This window comes from Chanodichthys erythropterus, chromosome 10 (genome assembly GCF_024489055.1).
Source record: "Chanodichthys erythropterus isolate Z2021 chromosome 10, ASM2448905v1, whole genome shotgun sequence".
Taxonomy (NCBI): Eukaryota; Metazoa; Chordata; class Actinopteri; order Cypriniformes; family Xenocyprididae; genus Chanodichthys; species Chanodichthys erythropterus.
In genome coordinates, this window is record NC_090230.1 from 38383153 (window position 1) to 38402194 (window position 19042).

General features: G+C 37.2%; 1 long non-coding RNA gene across 2 annotated transcripts in view; it reads left to right on the plus strand.

Annotated features, from left to right (window-relative positions):
• The first annotated feature begins 14660 nt into the window (after positions 1-14660).
• LOC137028625 (uncharacterized) overlaps positions 14661-19042 on the plus strand; it is a 63712-nt gene continuing 59330 nt past the window's right edge. For both annotated transcript variants that reach the window (XR_010896181.1, XR_010896182.1), the window contains exon 1: positions 14661-15232. This is a non-coding gene — a long non-coding RNA (uncharacterized lncRNA). The remainder of the gene's footprint in view (positions 15233-19042) is intronic.

A 19042-nucleotide genomic window follows, 5' to 3' on the forward strand; every position in this document is an offset into this window, starting at 1 on the left:
CTCTTTCTGCCAGAACTGTGTGTGCACCCAGTGACCCACTTTAGAAATAAGGTCACTGATGGAGAGATGCGGAACAGTCCTTATCACGAGGCTAGCCAAAGATCTGCTTGCTAAACAGAAAGGAACGAATGGAATGACCAAAGGCACTAAATACGATTTCTTCTAATATGTGGATTGACAGCATAGAGTAATCCGTCACCCAAATCCAGGCTTAAAAACCTGACTACTTCATGAAGGTAAGAACAAATATGTGTTCGGAGGATCAAGTTGGATTATTAGTATTATCTGTAATTTGGCGATGCTTTTTACTTTATTCAGGAAAAAAATAAATAATAATAAAATACACATAAACCCTGATTTCGATAAACTCATGCAGCGAGAATATAATTTCGTGATAATATTTTTGTGTTTGTATCGTGTTGTAGAATGGAGACGTTGCGCGTGACGTTCAATTTAGCGCGAATCGGCGCTCGCGGCACGTTATGACGCCTCTGAGCTCGCGCTCAGTTTTATAAATTCTTACAATGTTTGTTGTTTTGTGGCAACAAAACCGTTTTTAAATCCTTTCTAGACCATATTTAGTCCAAACGAGGAACAGTTCTGCCTTGATGTGCACATGAATTATACAAATAGGTGAGTGACATTTGACGTTTGTTTACGTCACATCAAACTAAACACTGATAACTTAATTAGTTACTTAACTGAATCATATCATTTAAAGTCCGGTCATTCACAAATATGAATATCACAAATATTATATTATTGTCATTCGGTGTTTAAAGACATTAATTTAAAGTCTATTTGCTGCTGTCATAGGATGCTAACGACACTTGAAGACTCGTTAATCTGTCACTCAGGAGAAGCTGGTAAGTTTGGGGCCAAATGTTGGTTTGTAGTTATTGATGATAATATTTTATCATTTTTTTCTTTCAATAACTTACTGCTAACAGGGTTGATTGGATGATTTTGAAGAATGAGATTAGCTACTTATCATATTTGTGGAATTAATAATAATAGTTTAAAAAAAACCTAACGTACACTTAGACATGAGACTATATGAATTTGCTTTAAAGGTGCAATATGTAAGATTTTTGCAGTAAAATATCCAAAAACCACAAAGCCAGTGTTATATATTTTGTTCACTTGAATACTAACAATATCTTAAATGTTTCCAACAATTTGTAAATCGTAAGAAAATTGCAATTTTAACCAAGGCTCTGGGACGTGTGAGGAGTCACCTGACAATTGCGTCATAACCTCGGTTTCCGGTTTTATTTTGTAAAAACCATGGAAAAACCAAAGATGCTTTTATATTACATGTTTTAATAAACAAGGCAACAACTGTTTGGTTACATTTATAGACAGAAAAGTAACTGTTTTATATAGCTCAACACGTTTACTCTTATTGTTTAAATCTAATTTTCTTGATTTTTTTGCGAGTACCATGCTTTACCATGCCTCGGAGAAAAACACAATTTTGTCAAGTAGCTAACATGGCATAATCAGATGCAGCTTTATTTTTAGTAACAGTAATACATCATTTTCTCTATCTTACAATACGTTTTAAAATTTTATCAACACAAGCCCTCCAGCATTAAATATAATATTCTAATATCGATCTCACTGCAGTGTGTCTCAAACAAGTGTCTCACAGCAGCCGCGGAATGAACGCACTGAGTAACATTGTAACATCATTTTCAACACACTCAAATGTATCTATTACTCAATGTATCTGCCTGATTGACACTATTCTTTAAGAGCTGCTGTGCAGCCAAAATAATGTACCAGTTATCAATGTAAAGCTGCTTTGACACAATCTACATTGTAAAAAGCGCTATATAAAATAAAGGAAACTTGACTTGACTCATAGCTGGAAAAGCGGAAGCGGTGACTGCAACTGTGGCATAATAAATGTTCCTCTGCTCCCGGCGTGTGTTGTGCAATCGCCTCGTTCAGCTCCCACAACACTCGGTCCTGCTCTGCTTCATACTACAGTAACGTTAATAATCGCATCCATGAACATGATTTCTTCCCAAGTCCTATCCCGATTATTTCCACCGGCTGTGATGTGAATACCACATGTCCCAAGATTCAGCGCTCAAACTTGCCTTCATCAAGCTACGCCTTTGTTTTGAATAGGCCTCTAGCGACCTCTAGCGAACAGAAAATCTTACATATTACACCTTTAGCATTATATAATGTAATAATGTTTATTAATATAATTCATTAATCATTAATGTGTTACCCTATTCATTTTTTTTTCCTGGACAGCAAGTGTAGAAAACATATACATTTCTGCTTATTTTTCCCCCTTATAAGTTTTGCAGTTTTGCTTAATGCCATTTTAGGTATGGATTAATCCAGGGCCTTAACCACCATACATATTCCCCCAGTAGTATTCATAATAGTGGTCGACCATAATGGGTTCAGTAGTTGATTCTTCAATTATTAAATTTGTTCACTGCTGATCCTGAATATGTGCGTTCAACCTTGGATTAGTCTTCAAAATGAATTTCCTGCAGAGCTGGTTTACTGAGACCATGTTAATCTGTGAAGGGATTTATCTGCTTATGTCTCATTATCTAACCACGTCCAGACAACCGGAACTGTTGCTTAACTTGTAATTGAGTTTTTGTCCGCTCGTCTTTCTTCTTCACTTCAATGAATCATTGCTTTCTGATGCCTTAGGGGGATTTTTTTTTATTAGTTTGTCTTCAAAAGGTCAGGCGGTGTATCTGTTAAACATGACTTGTCCCAACTGTTGACTGTCACACTCCGCTGATAACAGCCTGCCCGTTTCCATGGTGATATTTCATTGTCTGACTGTCTAGACACCCAGTGACACCTGACACGTTGAGCCCGGGGGTCGCGGTTGGCCGTGCGAGTCAAAAATCGAAGGCTCAGCTGCCCTCTGCGTCTGTTGTAGGTCCACAGAGACATTAGCAAATACATCACAAAATGCAGGGGCCTGTTTAAATCACTGCTTCTTTTAATAATGTAAGGCCATTTTTCATCATTTTACTGAATGATGTGGTTGTTCTTTTGTGTTTGAATAGATTTTTATTGTCAGTTTAAGTTTTATTTTGTATTTTTGTCATTTTTATTAGTTTTTTTTATTACATTTCTGTATAGCTTTAATTCATTCTTAGTTTGATTTTAGTTTTAGTCATTTTAGTTTTTTTAAACTTAAATTTATTTCAGTTAGATGCCAATGTAACATTTTTAAGTTTAAAGTAGTTCTGCATGATTAATCGAAATTAAATCGCATGCAATTTGGCAGTTGCTATTTTTTTATGCGCAGCTTGTCAGTGAAGTACGCCTAAATGCTGCTCCATCTGAAAGCCAGAGGGCGCTTTCGCACAAATATGCCCCTCAGGAGAAAGATAACACAGGTCGTTCCAGGAAATTCCTATGGGCATCGCTGTAGCCGAATAAACAGAAGATTGAAATGCTTTGATTGATTAAACATGACTAATAAACACAGGACTATCAATATATCGTTTATCTGAGTTCTTCAAGCCCTCTTGGGTATTTTCATGATAATAAAGTATTTTTATAATGCAATGCTAATCGACATAGCCTTTATCATTGTATAGAATAATATGAAATAATATGTTGTAAATATTGAATTTATATTGGCATAGTTGAATAACAAGAGTTTGTTTAAACATTTGTTTAAAAGACCTCCGAAGAACAGGCAAATCTCAACATAACACTGACTGTTACGCAACAGTCGGGATCATTAATATGTACGCCCCCAATATTTGCATATGCCAGCTCATGTTCAAGGCATTAGACAAGGGCAGGCAGTATTAACGTCTGGATCTGTGCACAGCTGAATCATCAGACTAGGTAAACAAGCAAGAACAATAGCGAAAAATGGCAGAAGGAGCAATAATAACTGACATGATCCATGATATCATGATATTTTTAGTAATATTTGTGAATTGTCTTTCTAAATGTTTCGTTAGCATGTTGCTAATGTACTGTTAAATGTGGTTAAAGTTACCATCGTTTATTACTGTATTCACGGAGACAAGAGAGCCGTCGCTATTTTCATTTTTAAACACTTGCAGTCTGTATAATGCATAAACACAACTTCATTCTTTATAAATCTCTCCAGCAGTGTGTAATGTTAGCTTTAGCCACGCAGCATAGCCTCAAACTCATTCAGAATCAAATGTAATACATGCAAATAAATACTATACTTACATGATCCGATGAAGAAGTTCTAGGGCACCCAAAAAATAAGCAAATGGATCAGCATTTACTACTGATCACAGAGCTGGGCTTCAGTAACAAGCTGCGCATAAAAAAATAATCGCATTAAGCCAAACGGTTTAAGCGCAATTTCAGGTTAAAGGGATAGTTCACCCAAAAATGATCCCATGATTTTCTCACACTTAAGCTATCCTAGGTGAATATGTCTATCTTCTTTTTAGACGAACACAATCAGAGATATATTTAAAAATATCCTGGCTCTACCAAGCTTTATAATGGTAGTGAACTGGGGGCCTCTGCAAACGTTCCTGAGCATGTTTACGACAGTCTGCAGTGCGAGCTTCCTGTCACGTAATGACGTATGCACAGGAACTCAAATGTTGGGAATCTTCCTGTCAAAAAGTTACAAGTTACAAATTCCAATACGACTTAAGTAAAAGTCTTAGGCCTGGTCTCACAGACAGGATTTAGATTAAGCCAGGATTTGGCCTTGATAGCTTTTATAAGTATGCCTTAGCAAAAAAACATTACTGATATACGACTTGAGACAAAACAATGGCACTGACATATTTTAAGATATGTCAGTGCAAATTGCTTTCAGTTAAAACAGCTCAAACATGCATTTTAGTCTGGGAGTACAGGCTTAAGCCTTGTCTGTGAAACCCTGGGATAGAGTATCTGATTTTAAGAGTACTTGAGTATTTTACTCATACTGAATGTAGGCTTAAAGATGCACCAGTCCTTAACCCCTAATCGACATGCCAGAGTAAACAAGAAACAGTTAATTTGTGAGGAGAGCAATCACATTTATGAAAATCAAAATAAAACTGAACAACTCAAAATTGCAATAAATCAAGGTCAACACAACAACCTTTTAACACTTAGTTAAGCTCAATTGCTCAAAAATGGAATAAGTAAACCAATATCCTTCAAAAAGGTCTCATTATAACAGATAAATAAAATAATGTTAAGTAAAATTAAATAGTCAAAGGCTGCTTGCACTGGACGTGCTGGTTTCAGTTTCATCACCAGCTGCAGTCATGTCCTCATCTCGTATATAAAACACCTGCGATTCACAACTATCAGCTGATGCATTTGCATTAAAGGGTTAGTTAATCCAAAAATGAAAATTCTGTCATTAATTACACACCCTCATGTCTTTCCAAACCCGTAAGACCTTCCTTCGTCTTCGAAACACGAATTAAAATATTTTTGATGAAATCTGAGAGGTATTGTTTATTCAACAATATCTTCTCTTCTGTGTCATTCTCATATGTTCTTTACGTTCAGCACTACTTGGTTCTACGTCAGAACCAGTGTTCGATAGGGTTGTAACGATTCACTCGTTTTCTCGATGCATCGATTATAATTCCTGACGATGCATATGCATCGATCTTGAAACATGTTTTTTGAATCGTGAATCGGATTAATCGCGATTATATATTGATTTAGTGCTTTAAAATATATAAACATTAAATTACTACATGCGCGATTTGATGGAGACGTTGTGCGCTGTCATTTTGCGCCTTCCCTCACAGCTCTCCTTCACAGACACGCGCTGCACTCTTTACCGCCTCTCACTAGACTGCGCTCGCGCTCAGTTCGTAGTCCACGTTTGAGTTCTCCTCAGGACGACCACTGCTGTTCACATGAGCATAGGACAGTTCTATATTAAGACAACAATAGTCCTGAGTCAGACTGCTCAAGCCATTGATAAAGCTGCCAAGTCATTGCGCGGTCACTATTGTTGAAATAAAACGCTTTTATTGCATGGTTCATGCCATGGTTCATTGACATTACCTGAGCAGTTTCAAGGCGCGCATTTATTGCATGATCGGAGCAAACACATAATGTAAGTGTCTAAATGCATACGCACAGTTCAATGAATGATAAATGAAATGATTAACTTAATGTCATTAAACTGAATGTGCGAGGAAACTGCTGAAATAACTACAACACTGACATAAGAGCGCGCGGTTTATCAATCAGATGCACGTTAAAGTTGCGTTCGTTACTATAGCAACAGAACTATAGAAACCCAGCGCGTTTTCTTTCAGAATTACCATAAGGAAAATGTTCCATATAAAGAGAACAAAGATGGCTTTTATAACTAATTCCGTGAAGAAAAGTTAGTTTAAGATTAGTTGGGAAAGTGCATGATAGTCTCTCCATGTAAGCATTAGTATGTTTAATGTACCTGGAACAGTTTAATAAGGTTGTGTAGCCTTTAACAATATCCTCCACTATATTTAACATGAACTAGGCCTAAAAATACTTTTAAAGCCCTTTTAAAGTTTTTTTTTTATGTAAATTTCCACAAATGCCAATTTTTATAGGCTGTTAAAATAAAGTTATGTTGCATCATTGAGAACTAACATGATCCAACATTAACGACAGACAAAAGGGTTTTTCTGTTTGTTTGTTTGTTTGTTTGTTTGTTTGTTTGTTTTTGCCCTTACTCTCTGACCCCCTGAAGGCTGCTGTGTAATTCACACCCTGACTAAGACACATTGAGGGAAGCATTTCAATGTCATATGTTCAATGTCATATCAAAAAGCAGAATCGAATCGTGAATCGAATTGAATCGCTGTCTACCCAAAGATTCACAGCCCTAGTGTTTGAACTATACCGTGGACATTGGGCGAGCCCACTTTTTTTTTTGCATGTGCGCTTGTGCTTAACTTACAGCGAGTTACAAAGATACATAACAGCTACGACTGTGTACACTACTTGCTTTATGCAAGTATTATATAGGATAAATCACTATACAGGATTTGCCCTGTTATACCTTATTGACGCAAATTGATAAGTGAAACAACAAACAGCTACCCACACTATTTAATAGTCTATAAACAAAGAATCAGGCTGTCACTGTTACTGTCTTTACTGTCGGTTAAAGTTATTCGTCAGGCTACAGAAGAATACCAAAATTCCTCTGTTCAATTGGTCTAATACATCGAGAGTCACGCAGACCTATAACAACTTAGCCACAACACGTAATTGCGAATAACATGCGTTACCTTAACACAGGCCTGAGGTCAGCTTCCTTTGCTGTTCGAATTAACATGTACTAAACATGAGTGGAATTTGCACCTCAGCCCCCCACACCTTGATGCTCATGACAAGAATAGCATGTATAGTTTTCTTTATCGAAGTGAATTAGGTTTAAATTGCTGTCATGCATGAATGAATGATATTTTTGCAATTTTACACATAATAATCCACAATGATAACATTACACAAAACTGAAATTGCATGTCAAAATAACACATTGTCAAATTTTTTTTGAGACCCCCCAAAATCTCACAAATCACTTTTTCAGGGGAGCCCATGTCTTATTAAGCTGAGCCGAGCTCTTCCTAGCTTCCCCATATTTCGCACCCTGGTCATAACGGCGACTCATTATTGGCCGGCTCCTGCGTCAGCATCACACGCATGCATCGTGCTGCTCTCGTGATCAGCTTTGGCCAATACTGAGGTGGCATTCAGGTGTAAACACGAAGCCTTCACTGTGCTTACTGCGTCACCTGCGTAAGGATAATGACAGGGAAGAGAATTGTTGTTGAAAAATTATTGAATAAAGTCGTTATTTTTGTTTTGTTTCTGCGCACAGTATTCTCGTCGCTTCATAACATTAAGGTTAAACCACTGAAGTCACGTTGACTGTTTTAACAATGTCTTTAATACCTTTCTGGACCTTGTATCTTGTTGAAATGTTGGGATGAGTAAGCAAAACACACAAGATATAGTACCTTCAATGCCTTATTGATTGTGATATCACTTCTTTTGTGTCAGAAATAAACTGCTGCAGAAAATGTTAAGTGTCTAGTCCCTTTGACAAAACGGCAATATGATTTTTTCTACTGGCTTTTGGATGATTGCAGTAAATAAGCTCTGTAATCAACAAAATTGTATGATACTTATAAAGTTTTGTTCATAAAAGTAAGCTTCACAAATTAACACAACTTGAATTTTGAAGCCTTAATACAATTGTCAAAATAAAGCTAAATTTAGGTTATAAATGAACGATACCACATTTGTAGGAAAGATTGACTTAGAATACTGTAAGAATGCGAGTATAAACACAAACGAGGCTGCGAAAGTAAACTTGAGTTTTCCTGTTCGGCTTGATGATGTTTATTGTCCCAGGCAGCCTCTGTAGTCCCATCTAGCCAGTTGTTACTGCGATATCTCTTGTGTTTTTTACGTCACAGAATAAACCGTGAACATAACTTGAACTTGTGTTATCCAAAGACTTTATTTCAAGCATTTAAAGTCAGTATGAAGTTGCAATAGTTTTTTCTTCTCTATTGTGACGCATTGACAAGAAAAAATGTAGGGCGGGACTTGATTTTGTCTATTAGAATGTTGGATCGTTGTGATTTGCTATTGCTGTGATGTCATGTGAGTGACAGGTTGTCCCGCCCTCACGCCAGTAAACTTGTCATCAGAGAAAAGAAGAGATAAGAGTGAGATGATGTTTTCAGATAAATCATTTATTATAAATACTGCAATATTCCATAAAGACTAAGAATTGTTCATTTTGATTTCATGGTGACTTCAGCTAAACACACATTCAAAAATGTAATTGACTTTGAGACAGTGGGAATGGAAGTTCAAAAATACTAACTTAATTTCCAGGTTTTAGGACAAATTCCTGCAACACTCTATTTAATAATAATTTTTATCCAACAAAAAAAAGAAAAGAAAAATAATTTATTTTTTGGGGGAAACTATCACTTTAAAAATTTGGCCTAAATGTTTTTGCTTGGCTCTTGGTCTTCAGCTTTTATTTTATTCAACTCATTCGTCTTTCTCAGTGCCATATGTCTAACACAACCCCCGATTGTCTTAATTTGCTGCAAATCTAGTGTTTTGTTGTTAAAAATTCTGTTTAGGTAGAATTCTTAAGATTTGCTTAATGATCTCACTCTGAATCAGCAGTAAAAAAGAGAACTAAACAAATATGGCCGCTCTATTGTCTTTTTTGCTGCACTGAGTCCCGTGTGATTGGCCGATTGTCGCAGCACACAGTGTTAGATTTACTCTTTGTTCTTTTCACTGGTACAGTCTGTTTCGTTTATTATTATTTTATTTCAGACTGTCCAGAATGATCTTGTCTGACAAAATTGAGGACCAGGAGTGGATTCAGAGCATAACCGTCTGCTAAAATATCCAAGGTCCCTTGAGGCAGCCAGAGGCTGTTCTCTGAGAACCCGGCAGAAGAGGACATTCTGTTCAAAGCTATTCAATGGAGATATTTTTTGTTCAAGAGTTTTTTCCCTTCCTGAACTGAATATCAATCAACGGTCGCCTCTTTAGTGTGCTAAAACTTGAGAAAAGTATCACGCCACTACCAGAAAAAAATAAATAAAATAAAAGCATGAAAGAGCGAGAAAAATTAGGTGATATTGCCAGCCATCGTGTTTAATGATGCTCTCTCCGAACTGCTGCCGTCTAGAGACCGAGATTTTACCACAAACACTGCAGCCCAGCGGGGTGCACGGTTATAGCGAGACGGGTCGGGACGGGGGCAGTCAGGTTGAGAGGGTTAGGGGGGCTCGGGGTGGTTTTGGGACCCTCTCAAGGTGCCTCTTCCATGGAAACGCAGCTGGCTGAACAAGATTCCCATCAGTCGACAAATAAGAGACAAGCTGGTCTCTTTCTCCACACGGGCCACACTGTTACCAGGAGCCGACAGCCAATCACAGCACCCCAGCGGCCTCGTTTCGACAAACGGCTCTTTTCTGCAACCAATCGCAGGTGAATAGCATTGTGACATCACACGATAATGAATTAGACTCATCGTAAAGCTTTTCAAAGGCTGATTGGCCCTCCAAATGAGTGATTCTGCCTCAGGAGTCAAAGCAGCATCGCTGATGGAAGGCCATCTCTCTTCACTATCTTTGTCCTGGTTACGGGATTGCACGGTTGGGGCCTTTTGAGCGGTCCCCATGTTTCCCAGCTCTGCATTTGGTTTTATTGTGCATTAGTGCTGACCCTGACCAATCACTTTCAATCACCATAATTCTCTGATTACAGGAAATATGCCATGAGATGGATGAATAGCTCTTAGGTCATTTCAACCCTGGACGGGTTCCAGAGTTTCACTTACCTCTGACATGCCGTCAATCTCTCACTCTCTCTCTTTGTCTCTCTGTCCCTCTCTCTCTTTTTCAGATGCATAGATGGCAATCGATTTTTCACCAAATGACACTAGAGAACTTAGGGACACTTTATATTGGCATCGGCCAATATCTTTACCTGTTTGCAAGTTTAACAGAAGTGGTAGTTTCCCCTTGAGTCAATTTCAAGAGTGAATAATGTGCACTTTCCGTTTTTTCAGTACTGTTTAGAATATATATTGTGTGTATGTGTTATATCAGGCATACTGTTCTCTATATGCATTGTTTATTGAAACTTACATCCATCATCCGCTACTGAACATCCTAGTTTATAAATGTATCTGGACTTGGATCTTGTCTAAGCTATCAGCTAATCATAAAAACATAAGCGTAAACCATAAATCTTTACCTGATTTCTGCAAAACATCTGTTTTGACTAAATGACAATGTATGTACTAATGCATGTCAATTTAATGTTGAAACTGGTATGCTGAACAACTTGTTCAACAAAGGATAAAGGGGTTATTTTTTGTGGCATAATTTCCAACTTTTTAACATAAAATCAATTAAAAATAGCATACTTGGAAGTTGGGATTGGATTCGAAGACAAAATCTAATCTGGCTAGATAAATTGCATGAACTTCCGGATTTTCTAATTCTGTGATTTTCTTTTTCCTTTTTGCACCTCGTTTAAAATTTGGCTTTAAGGATATTTTTCAAATACTTGTCAAGTGCTTGCATGGCATGTCAGTGAGCAAAGCTGTAAATTTTACTGAGAGCTACATCAGGGTTTCTGATCGTTGCTCTGCAGACTGCAGTCTGAATAACCCTTATCTATATTATTCTGACAAATGCAGCAGAAACTAGCTCTGGCTCTTAATATTTTAAAAAGTGGTTTGAAATTAATGTATCCAGTCCTGCAGTCTAGAGGAGTAGAGCTTGAACATATATTAGATGTTTATCATGTATTAGACATATATTAGATGTTTTGGTCCTTAAAAATAGTTTTAACTGTTTTATGTAAATGTTGGTCTTACCTGCAGATTTAAGTACAAATGGTTTTGTATTTAATAATTATGGTGTGGTTTAAGTAGTCTGTTTTAAGATGCTTAATTCTCAAAGTTATCTCATTTTGTTCACATTTTAACTTTTTTGATTCAATCTTTATTACCTCAGTTCTGTTTAATTGTCTCTAAACTGACCATATATAGGTAAGGGTTCAAAGTCAATTAAAATTATTGATATTAAAGGTGCCCTATAACTTTAAAAAAAAAAGATGTAATATTAGTCTAAGGTGTCCCATGAATGTGTCTGTGAAGTTTCAGCTCAAAATACCCCATAATTTTTTTTAATTCATTTTTTTACTGCCTATTTTGGGGCATCATTATAAATGAGCCAATTCAGGGCTACTGGCCCTTTAATTCTCGTGCTCCACGCCCACGGAGCTCGCGCTTGCCTTGAACAGTGCATAAACAAAGTTTACACAGCTAATATAACCCTCAAATGGATCTTTACAAAGTGTTTGTCATGCATGCGGCATGTATGCGTCGGATTATGTGAGTATTGTATACTGTTATATTGTTTACACTGATTCTGAATGAATTTGAGGCTGTGCTCCGTGGCTAACGGCTTATGCTACACTGTTGGAGAGATTTATAAAGAATGAAGTTGTGTTTATGAATTATATAGACTGCAAGTGTTTAATAATGAAAATAGTGACGGCTCTTGTCTCCGTGAATACAGTAAGAAACGATGGTAACTTTAACCACATTTAACAGTACATTAGCAACATGCTAACGAAACATTTAGAAAGACAATTTACAAATATCACTAAAAATATCATGATATCATGGATCATGTCAGTTATTATTGCTCCATCTGCCATTTTTCGCTATTGTTCTTGCTTGCTTACCTAGTCTGTTGATTCACCTGTGCAAATCCAGACGTTAATACTGGCTGCCCTTGTCTAATGCCTTTCATAATGTTGGGAACATGGGCTGGCATATGCAAATATTGGGGCGTACATATTAATGATCCCGACTGTTACGTAACAGTCGGTGTTATGTTGAGATTCGCCTGTTCTTCGGAGGTCTTTTAAACAAATGAGATTTATATAAGAAGGAGGAAACAATGGAGTTGGAGACTCACTGTATGTCATTTCCATGTACTGAACTCTTGTTATTCAACTATGCCAAGATAAATTCAATTTTTCATTCGAGGGCATCTTTAAGATATTTAGCGTTAAAGCTCCCTTTATTTACAGCACTCTTTCAAGTTACTTCACGTGTTTAAAACTGGTTTTGTGCCACAAGTGTCAGTTTCAGTTTGACTAATTTGTCATATACGTAATGCTCTGACTTCAGAAAAACATTTTAATTTTTTTTTTGCTGCAGACACTTGAAATGGTGATGTGAGTGAAAAGATCCACAGCCTCGTTAAACATGATTTGAATTCTCCACATTCTCAGCTCGCCTCTCCTCAAGTGACTCAGCCAGCGCAGCAGCTGATATCTGGAGTTTAAAAGCTTCTGGAGAAGGTGACAAAAACACTGAACACATTTCCTCCACTGTTACGTTTTTACTAGTTCTGTTAATTTTATAGTTAACATGAATGGTGGCCCTTCTTACTTCTGTAATGTGTTGAATTTTCAAGTAAAACAGAGAATGTAGGCGCAGAACTTTTATCCATTCTAAAATTTATGGGATTTTGAAAAACTATGTGGCTCTGTTCAGAACAGAATGCTAGCATACTGAATACTGCACAGTATCTTATACAATTTTTTGAAAATAGTAAATGAAACGGTAAACATTGCTCCTCTATAAACTTTTTAAACAGTGGAATGGTACAATGTAATCAGGTGACCTCATCAAATTGCAATAGTGTGTTCCTGTAGCTCAAACAGTAGAGTATTGTGCTAGCAACGTCAAGGTCATGGGTACCCAGAGAATGAATGAACTGTTGAAATGTTGAATGCAGTGTAAGTCACTTTGTATAAAAACGTCTGCTGAATGCAATTTTTTTTTTTTTGTCATTTTGCATTTTTAATCCAATTTGGTGTAACGTTTAGCAGTCTGTCAATAAAATAATGCCAAGAAAGAGTTTAAAATCACAGCTGATATTACTTGCAGTTCATCTGTCACATTATTCAAGTGCACAATATTCAGTGTTGAATACTGCTCATTTTCATAAACGTAGTAAGCAATACTAGGAGTAGTATGATAGTACAGTATTCTGATGGGTGGTTGAAGAGGCGGAGTATAAAAATAAGAGGGCTTGTTGTCAGTTGAAAAGAAAACTTGTTTCAGAGGCAGAGCAAGTTGATTTTTGATAAAAGTTTACAATGACCAATTTTCACAACAAGATGAATTGGTCACAAAAAGAATGTATTAGAAAAGGAAATGTTGTTTTCATGTTGATTGTAATGTTTTATAGAAGTTATCAAAGAAGAGTAAAGCAAATTCTTATATACACAAATCTTTTAGGAATGTTAAAGGATTAGTTCATTTCAGAAGTAAAATTTCCTGATAATTTACTCACCCCCATGTCATTTTTTTCTTTCTTCAGTCAAAAAGAAATTAAGGTTTGTGAGGAAAACATTACAGAATTTTTCTCCATATAGTGGGCTTCAGTGGTTACCAACGGGTTGAAGGTCCAAATTGCAATTTCAGTGCAGCTTCAAAGGGCTCTACATGATCCCAGCCAAAGAATAAGTGTCTTAACTAGCAGAACGATCAGTCATTTTCAAAAAAAAAAAAAAATGTATATACTTTTTAACCACAAATGCTTGTCTTGCGGTGCTCTTTGATCTGCCACACATTGCGTAATCATGTTGGAAAGGTCCTGCTTGACGTAGGTGGAAATACAATTTTTTTTTTTTTAGAAAATGACATTGTTTCACTAGATAAGACCCTTATTCCTCGTCTGGGATCATGTAGAGCCCTTTGAAGCTGCATTGAAACTGCAATTTGGACCTTCAACCCGTTGAACCCCAATGAAGTCCACTATATGGAGAAAAATCCTGGAATGTTTGCCTCAAAAACCTTCATTTCTTTTTGACTGAAGAAAGAAAGACATAAACATCTCAGAAGACATGGGGGTGAGTAAATTATCAGGAAATTTTACTTCCGAAGTGAACTAATCCTAATAATGAATAGCATAAAATCACAAATGATTGTCTCTCTCTTCTCTGCTTTCAGCAGTGTTGTACTTACTCTAGACACACGTCTGTTTAGTGGTTATGCCTGCTTAAACACACACACACACACAGGCTCTCTTACACACACTTGCCGTGTCTGACCCCCAGGTCACGCTGAAGTGACTTTGTGCCCTGTTTGTAACTGGGCCTCTTTGAAAGTGGGCCTCGCATTCCTGCTCCCTCGGACGGGGGATGTCCTGCTTATTACAGCAAGTAGGAAGTTTCTGCCGTTAGGGATTATGTGCCGTTTCCTCGCCCAGAAGCTTTCGGCTTGTCCCCTCCCACTCTTGAAAAAGCAGCGAGTCCACAAACTAGACAACGGTGCAAACTAAATACCTGCCTCTCTGACCACCAGCCTCAGCCTTTCAGCCCCGCTCGTCTGCGCTTGTGCGATTGCTGGGAGGAGGCATCCGCGTTCTGTCCGCTTTTGTGTGGTTGTACAGAAGTGCTGCGGTTGGGAGGAGGAGGAGGTGGAGGGGAACAGCTGCTCCCCACACAGAAGCCGGTTTCCTAGCCTGACAGGCAGTGAGAGGCAGTCAGCGCCGGGGCTTTTTTCCCGGGGGCCCTAGGGTTGGTTCACCAGTCTCCGCAGCTCCGGCTAGGAGGGAGATTTTTATGGCGGCGGCGAAACACGAAATGGACCAGAACAAGTAGGATTCTGTCCTTCACAAGGCCGGCGCTCGTGTTCAGCGTGAGTACTCTGCTGTTTTTTTGTTTTTTGCTAAAGTTGCATGGACAGAAAGGATCGTACAGTCCTCGATGTCCTTTTTGTGCTGTTTTGTTTGGCTTCTCTCTGTCTCTGTGAATCGTCAAGAACTCAGTTTCCTGTGAGAAACAACTCGGGCAGTTTGTCACTCGCGTTGAGCTGCAGGTTTTCGTGAAAAGAGAGCTTTGTGCTTTTGAATTGCAGCTGGGCTAAAGGGTCACGGCCAGAGGCATCGGTGCTGTGTGTGTATGTACATACCAAATACGGATTAGGATCTAATAAAGACCGTTTATGAATGTTTGTAAATCCTCTGGTATTGCTTTTGGAAGTTATGGAACTCGACAGCATGCTTTGAACTTGGCAGAGAGTGAGAAACTTTGCGTTAACTGTTGGAAGGACTGTACGGAGAGACGCTCTCACTGTTACATACTCATGGCTGCCGGGTTTTGAATCAGTGTTGCTTTCACACAGCATTTCACAAAGAAATCTCTGAGCTTGTTTATTCATTTTGTTTGCCATAATGTTTTTTAGGGAGTAGCATTAATCTTAAAGAAATTATATATATTCTATCTATATATCTACCTATCCATCCATCTATATATATATATATATATATATATATATATATATATATATTGTCTAAATCATATATTGAGGCCCTTTTGTTTACCTTTCTAAGCAGCGATTTCATTAACAGAGGCTAAATTAATAGACAATATTTAGCGGAAATGGGCAATTCGAACCTCTAAAGAAAAAAAAAACTTAGTTAATTCTGGAACTTTGGGAATACATCAAATCTGCTTTAGTATAAAATACATATTTGTACTAATGAACGTCTGCTTTATTATGTGAGGTGTTTTCCAGTATTCAGTAATTTCTTAGTCTAATTTTTTTTTTCAGTCAAAAGTATCTTTTGTTTGGTTCTTATGAATCTGAAACCTGGTGGTTATTCACATTATTTAGTTATTTTTTTTGTTTTGTTTTTTATATACAACCTTCTGATGCTATGGTACCTGTTCTTTTAAAGCCGGAGTCTTGTAAAATATCTTTTTCTTTAAGAAAAGCCTCTGTTCACCTTTTCTGTTGCCCCCGTAGACGACCTTGTGTCACAGGAATGAGATGTTTGGACAGGCATTATCGTACGGCTTTCTCTTCTAGAGTGCTTTTTCAAAGCACGGCCAGAGGCATGGAAAAGACGGAATGCACAAAAAGAAATAAGCAGGAGGACAAAAAGGCAAAGGAGTCGAGTAGTTTTGGCTTAGCTTGGGTTATGGTGCTGCTTACGGTTTCCAGGGCATTTTGTGTGTGTGTGTAAGGTGGGATATTGCTGTTTAGTTGTCAACTTAGCACAGAGAGAGAGAGAGCGAGGGGCCACCACTGAATCTAGTTCTCTATTTTAGGTATGTAGGTCACTATCCTCTGAAGTAGCAGATCTGCACACCTTCTTAATGAGGGCTTCTGAAGTCTTTGTGGCAGATGGTTTATTTTTGGTTCTTTGCTGTTCTATATTAAAGTTTCTTCAGGGCACATCAAGTTGATGGCCTGGCTTTTAAAAAACACAGAGATCTCGTCTCTGATCTCCTCTCTTCTCCAGTACTCAGTTTAGACCAATCTAATTTGAGGTTCATCCTGTTTCTATTGGCTTGACCTTTCAGTCACCTGTAAAAAAATATTTTCATAATTTATCACACATTTTTTCTTTTGTCAAATCAAATTCAGTTATTAATGTGGTTAGGTTAACATAATATTTTGAGTTTCTGTTGATTAAACCATTCGCCTTCATTGTTTTAACTCTAATTTTTTATTTCATTGAACTCAAAATTGTAATTAGTTAACTAACTTTTTTAAGTTAAACCAACAATTCATTTTTACGGTGCAGAAATACCTGCACAGCAACTACATACCTAGAAACCTAAAGGGAAAAATACATGTACAAAAAAAAGATGTACAATATCAATTTTTAGATAGAATATATCATGTCACACCCTAGGAAATCTATTTTTTCCCTAAAGTATTTAATGTCGGCTTTCTTTATCTATATCTGTGTCCTTTGATATCTATATCTATATTATATATAGTCTAACTATGGCAGGATGATATGCTACAGTTATAGTATGTGGTAGCATTATTGCCTTTGTTTTTGTTTCGTTTTATCATGATAACTTTTGAGTTGAGATAATAGCCTATAAAAAAAGAGAAGAAAAAGAAAGTGCATGACCTCTGTGGGCTTCCGTATGTTTAGAGACAGTCATTACTTTTGCAGTTTTATTTTGTACCACTATGAACTTGAACTCTTCACACTGTGCTTTAAAGGATGTAGTCCTTGTCTCATGAATTAGCTAGTTTCCACAAGATTTGTAATGACTTTAATTTCATGCTCAAATTGAACTGTAGAAACAATGTCCAATTGTACAGCCCTTGTTTTAAGTCTTTTGTCCACACATTTTGTTCTGGTCTGCGTTGGAGCAGCATCAGAAGTGGCGCAGCTCAGAGAGAACATTGGTTCAGCCTCTAATGAGCAGTGCTGCTCTTAACTTAGTGATTTTGACAGGAAGGAAAGGAGCACTGTTATTTTGTGTGTGTGTGTGTTCTCATCGCTCTGCTGCGGTTCTAACGGGCTAAAAGGTGGATGCATACTTGCTCTCGGTTGACAGGCAGAACGCCGAGTGCCGAATATGTTTAACTGCCTCGCAGGCTGTAAATTTGTGACACTGTCATTTGCCCAGAGGAGAGTGAAAACCGCAGTTTGCCACAGAGCTTTATGAGCTGTGAGTTTCCAGATGCTGTGTGGTCAGACGGTTCTGGTGATCAGGATCCGGGCCTGAGACGTGTTTTTCTAGGTATTAGGTTTCCTCAGAAGCTTATATTATAAAGATCATAATTGGATGGATATGCATTGTGCAGTTTTAAATCTTTTTGATAGAAACTCCACCGTCTTCAGATTAACTTTACTTTCTGTCTGCTTCTTCTTCTTATTATTTTTTTTATATATTTCTTTAGTTTATTATTTATTTATTTTTTTTAGTTTTCATATTTTTTTCCATAACATGGATTATTATTTCACTCAAATGAATAATACATTTATTTTAATTAAATTAAAACAATTTTAGGCAGACTGTCCAGCTTTGATTCTATCACATAGAGAATTTTTATGATTTAATAGATAATATTTTTTATTTATTTATTTATTTATTTTATTATGTTTGAAATATTAACATGTATACATTAATATTATAATGATACATTTTTATCCAGCATTTCTTGGTTTAACTTAAATATAATTCTTTATGTTTTAATTTAAGATTGCAAGTGTCATGACATTGTCTTTTAAACATAAATCTTTCCCTCATTCCTTCAGGCTTTAGTTCATTAGTTTAGCCGGATTCTGACACTCCACAAATTATTAGTTTGACTACAGTTGTCAGTGTAAATGTTTTCAATCCCTGGTTTAATGTGATTTATAGAGGGAAACACACACACACACACACAGGTTTTGTTACCAAGAAATGCCACTAAGAATCTTTCTCTCTCTCTCTCTCTCTCTCTCTCTCTCTCTCTCTCTCTCTCTCTCTCTCTCACACACACACACACACACACACACACACACAAAATGTGTCCTGGAGAGCCATAAAAGAGATGATGTCATGTCTGAACTGGAGACTGTGTGTGTTTGCACTGATCCGTTTCTCATTCAGAACCATTGAATGGGCCAGATCGCTCTGAAAGAGGACCAAAAAAAGCCCTGAAATCCCCAGCAGACAGCCTGAAAGTTCCCTATTCTAGTCTAATTTAATT